This window comes from Nannospalax galili, unplaced genomic scaffold (assembly GCF_000622305.1).
Source record: "Nannospalax galili isolate Female #2095 unplaced genomic scaffold, S.galili_v1.0 scaffold666, whole genome shotgun sequence".
Classification (NCBI taxonomy): domain Eukaryota; kingdom Metazoa; phylum Chordata; class Mammalia; order Rodentia; family Spalacidae; genus Nannospalax; species Nannospalax galili.
The window spans coordinates 3,202,029-3,207,222 of NW_008356473.1; positions in this window are offsets into that span (position 1 = coordinate 3,202,029).

Consider the following 5,194-nt stretch of genomic DNA (forward strand, 5'->3'; position numbering starts at 1 on the left):
TCTCTCTCTCTCTCTATTTCCATCGAGTCGTTAGGAATTGGAAAGCTATTGAAAAGCGAAAGCAGGAAATTCAACAAACATGCTAATGTATAACCAAAGGCAGAGAGTGCAAAACTGTGGCCTCCCAGTTGCAAATCTCAGCATTCTTCCTCTTTACTTGGAATGAGCCACATGCTTCCACCAAGGCAGTTACAATCAATTAACATTCAGGAGTCAGCTGTTAGCGGAATTCCATCAATGTAATCTATTCATAAAATCCCCTTTCCGTGGAGCCGAGCTGGGTTCCCGCCCTGCGGGACCAGGATGCCGATTGCCTGGGCTTCTGGCTGGGACAGAGGCCCAGAACACGCCTGCCTGCTTTGGGGTTCAAAGTCAGAATCAGGAGCGATCTGGGTGGGGTGGGACCGGGTGCGAGCCTGAAGCTCCAGGCATTGGAGACTCTGACCAAGAGCCCGGGCAGGAAGCAGTGCACACACGTTCAAATACGCGCTAGCCCTCCAGGTTCCGCACTCCACCAGAGCGCAGCCAAAGGAATCTAAGTCCAGGTGCTCAGCCCTACCCGGAAGGGCTTGGTCAAGTCCCTCTTCGTCCCCACGTGCAGATGAACGTGGGAACTCCCAGGGTGCGGCCAGCGGAAGAGCGGATCGCCAGTGTCCCCGAAGCTCCCGCAGCCCCGGTGCCCGAGATGCCCAGGGGGCGGCGCGAGCTGGAGGCCAGTGGAGCGCAGCGTGGTCTGCAGCGCCTCCCGCCGGTTCACCCGCAGCAGCGCGGCTTCTGGTTGGAGACCGCGAGACCCAGGACCAGGGCTGACCTTTAGGGCATTTCAAATCAAGTCAGTGGATTCTCATCTTTATTTCTGACTGGCTTGGGGCTCCTAAGGACTTCCAGGCCTCGGTTTAGCTGATGCCTACCCGGAGGTGCCACGGACATTTCAGTGTAGGGGTGGGTTGCCCGGGTTCTGATTTTGTTTTTTGGTTTGGGTGCCAAGGAATGAAGGCAGGATTAGTGCATGCTAAGCAAGCTTTGTATGACAGCCCCACATGCCCTCATCACCTTCTCACGGAGCTGGAGAAGGAATCTGACTACCCAGCTGGGATCCTGCCTCCCTGCACCTGTGAATTCAGCTGTCTCGTCTTTGAACCTCGTGCCTTCATTGCAAAATAGGAAAATCATGTCCACATCCTAAGAAGTGCAGAGCTCCTGGTTGTGCGGGCAGCCCCCCGCCACACATTGGCCTTGTTAAAGGATACCTAACCCTGGACCTGTTCTTCCTGCCTTCTTTCAAAAGGTTCTCACTTTGCCTAGAGAAGGAGATGACTCTTCCCTTAGTTAAAGGCTGAATTTTCTCCCCTTCAATCCTGTTCTGAGACATTTACTTCAAAACATCACTGAGCTAAAGGCCAATATGAAAATCTATTGTCAATTGTTTGTTTTTCTGAGACTCTGTCCTAAGTAGTCTGGGCTGGCCTTCAACTCCTGATTTTCCTCCCTCCAACTCCCAAATTCTGGGATTGTAGGCATGCGCCATCTCAACAAGCTAATCTATTGGGTTTTTGTTATGTTCTGTTTGAGGTGGCCCTGTGCCTTTTGGACAGGAGTCGGGGACACTGTGCGGAGGGCACAGGTACAGTGTTCTTTAAAAGTAAACCTACTGAGCATGGTAGTCCATGCCTGTAATCCCAACACTCAGGAGGCTGAGGCAGGAGAAAGTTGAAGACCAGCCTGGGCTACATAGTCAAGACTCTGTTTCAAAAAACTATAAGGGACTGGAGAGATAGCCCAGCAGTTAAGAGCACTGGCTGCTCTAGTAGAGGACCCAGATTCAGTTCCCAGCACCAATAAGATGGTTCACAACAGTCTGTAGCTATGGTTCCAGAGGATCCAATACTCTCTTCTGGCCTCCATGAGCATTGCACATATGTAGTGCATACAAGCAGGCAAAACACACATAGACATAGAATAAAAATAAATAATCAAAAAATTAATGCAACAAAAAAGTAAACAGGAAGTATATGAGTACTAGTGCATTCTCTCTCTCTCTCTCTCTCTCTCTCTCTCTCTCTCTCTCTCAATGCAAATGTGATACATTTTGTGTATCTGATAAGGAGCCAGCAGCTTGGGGTGGGGAGAATTTTCCCATCCCTTATAACCTTGTTACCTCTCAAAAATAGCATCCATCATGGACTAGGGAGATGGCTCAGTGGGTAAAGTGCTTGCTGTGCAAGCATGAAGACCTGAGTTCAAATACTGAGAACCTACATAAAGCAGGCATGGTCTGTAATCCCAGTGTACCTACTGCAGGGTGGGAGGCAGAGACAAGAGGATTCCCAGGAGCTCAAGGGCCAGCTAGCCTGACTTACTCAGCTTCAAAGAACAAAAAGACCCTGACTCAAAGTAAAGTGGATAGCAAAGACCAACATGACATGTACTCCATGGCATGTGTACACACTCTCACACATACATGCACACATATCACACACATTTATCATACATGCACATATGCACAAAAATAGCATCTTTGGGGGATGGAGAGATAAATCAGCAGTTAAGAGCACTAACTGCTCTTCCAGAATACCCAGGTTCAGTTTCCAGAACCCACATGGCAGCTAACAACCATCCATAACTCCAGTTCCAGGGGACCTGACATCCTCTTCTGGCCTCCAAGGGCACTGCATGTATGTGGTACACATACACACAGGCAAAACACTCATACACATAAAATAGAAAGGAATAAATAAAATAAAAAATAGTGCCCTTCAAATGGAAAAACAAACGAAAAGACACAGAATCTCATAAAAAAAGCAATGTCTAACATTTCCGTGGCCTTAGCCTTCACAGTATGTTTCTATATGTGTCTTATCCATTTAAAAGCCAGCACAGCCCATTCTCTGGATGAACTTCAGAGAGACACAGCAACTTTGGATAGAGCACTGGAGTCCATTGCCCAGAGTCACCTCGTACATGCTGTCTCATTCCCATGTTACTAGACAGTGATTCTGCTCTCCCAGGCTGTGGCGTGGGATGGTTCACTGCCCATCTGAGCAAGCATTCTCCACGACTCTTTAGAAATGATAGGACATGAGTTTTATTAATATGGAGCACTGAACAAATTAGAGAGCTTTCACATATTATGACAAGGTACGCAACAGCTGTTACTTTACCAAAACTACTCATTATGGGGCCGTTTGTTTAAAAGTTGTCTTGGTGGCTTAGAGACAGGGCTTTTTCCTCTCTGACTCACAGGAAGCAAAAATAAGTTACTATCAGGTGGTAGCCATACTTAGAAGCCAAACTAAAAATGAAAAGACTTGTCAGCATTGTGTGGAAGGCATTTGGATCTACTCTTCAAACTGGAAAGTGCCAGGTAGAAGAAAATTTTAAGATTTTCTCTCGCTCTTCTTTCATTCCCACACCCTTGTTTATTTATTTACTTTTTGACAGGGTCTCATATTTCCCAGGCAAGCCTGGAACTTGCTATGTAGCCAAAGATGAACCTTGAACTCTTGATCCCCCAGCTTGCCTCTATCTCTCAAGAAGAGGGATTACAGGTGTGTGCTATCGTGCCCAGTTTGCTGGGGATTGAACTCATGTCTTTGCACATGCTAGAGACAAGTACTCCACCAACTGAGCTACATCCACAACTCCTTGGCCTTTTTTAAAAAGACAGAGTCTCGTGTAGCCCAGGCTATCCCCAAACTGTTCTTTTAAAATTTGGGGGGATTTATTTTTATTTTATGTGAATGAGTGTTTTGCCTGTGTGAATGGAAGTGCACCACATATGGCGTGTAATGCCTGCAAAGGCCAGAAGAGGGTGTTGGATCCTCTGAAACTGAGTGGAGTTACAGGTGGTTGTTAGCCACCACATGTGTGCTGGGAACTGAATCTTTGTCCTCCTCAAGAGCAGCAAGTGCTCTTAACCACTGAGCCATCTCTTCAGCCCTTTTTAAGCAGAGAAGACTATTAACTGCTCAGCTCACTTGCTCATTTCTGTTTAGTCCAGAACCCCAGTCCAGGTAATGCCTTGCCCATACTCAGGATGGGTCTTCTCTCCTTGTTAAACTTTACTAAAAACACCTTTAGAGACACATCCATGTGTTTTCATGGTGATTCCAAATCCATTTAGGTTGACAATGTAAATTAACCACCATAATGTGCTATATTCCATTTTTAGTTTTCATATATTGAACCATTATTGCATCCTGAGTTAAATTCCATTTGATTGTAGTGTAAGGTACTTTTAATATGTTGTTGGGTTTCGTCTGCTTTGTATTTTTCTGGCTTTTTGAGACAGGGTCTCACTATGTAGGCTAGGCTGGCCTGAAATGTGTTAAACTTCCTGCCTCTGCTTCCCGAGTGCTGAGATTACAGGTATGTGCCACCATGCCAAGCTGATCTGCTAATATTTTTGTGAGGAGTTTTACGTATGTTCATTAAGGGTATTAGTCTGTATAATTCAGTTTCAGTGTATTTGGTATTTGGTTCGGGGCAATATTGGTCTCCTAAAATGAATTTGGCTAGGCAGAGTGGCACGTACCCATAATTCTAGCACTTAGGAGGTGAAAGTAAGAGAATTAGAATAAGGCCATCTTTGACTGTGTAGTGAGCTCAAGGCCAGACTGCACTACACGAGGCACTGTGCCAAAAAACAGGGAAAAAGTTTGAAATATTATCATCTTCAATTTTCTGGAAGAGTTTGAGGACTGACATTAAATACCACATTCCATGATTGATGACATACCATATTCTTGCTTGGGTGACTGAATAAGAAAATGGCAGAATTGGACCAACTCGCCTGTCAATCATTGACTAGTCATAGGACTTTATGGAGTGTACCTAGTGACTGTGAACTATATGTTCATCTCTCTAAAATGTGAAGTCATGGAAGTTGAACAGACCAAAGGAAGCAACTGGTAGAAAGTGCCTCAGCACACCAGAGTGTTATGTGTGGTTGCTGTGTGCATGAGTGTGTGGTATGTGTGTGATTGCTGTGTGTGCAAGTGTGTGTGTGGTGTGTGATTTGTATAGTGTGTATCTGTGTGTGTATGTGTGATATGTGGGGAGGTGTGGTATATGTATATGCCTGTGTATATGTGTGGTATGCTTGTGTATATGGAGTATATATGTGGGGGTGTTTTGTGTGTGGTGTGTGTAGGTTTGAATATGTATGTTTATGTATTGTGTGTGCTGTGTGTAT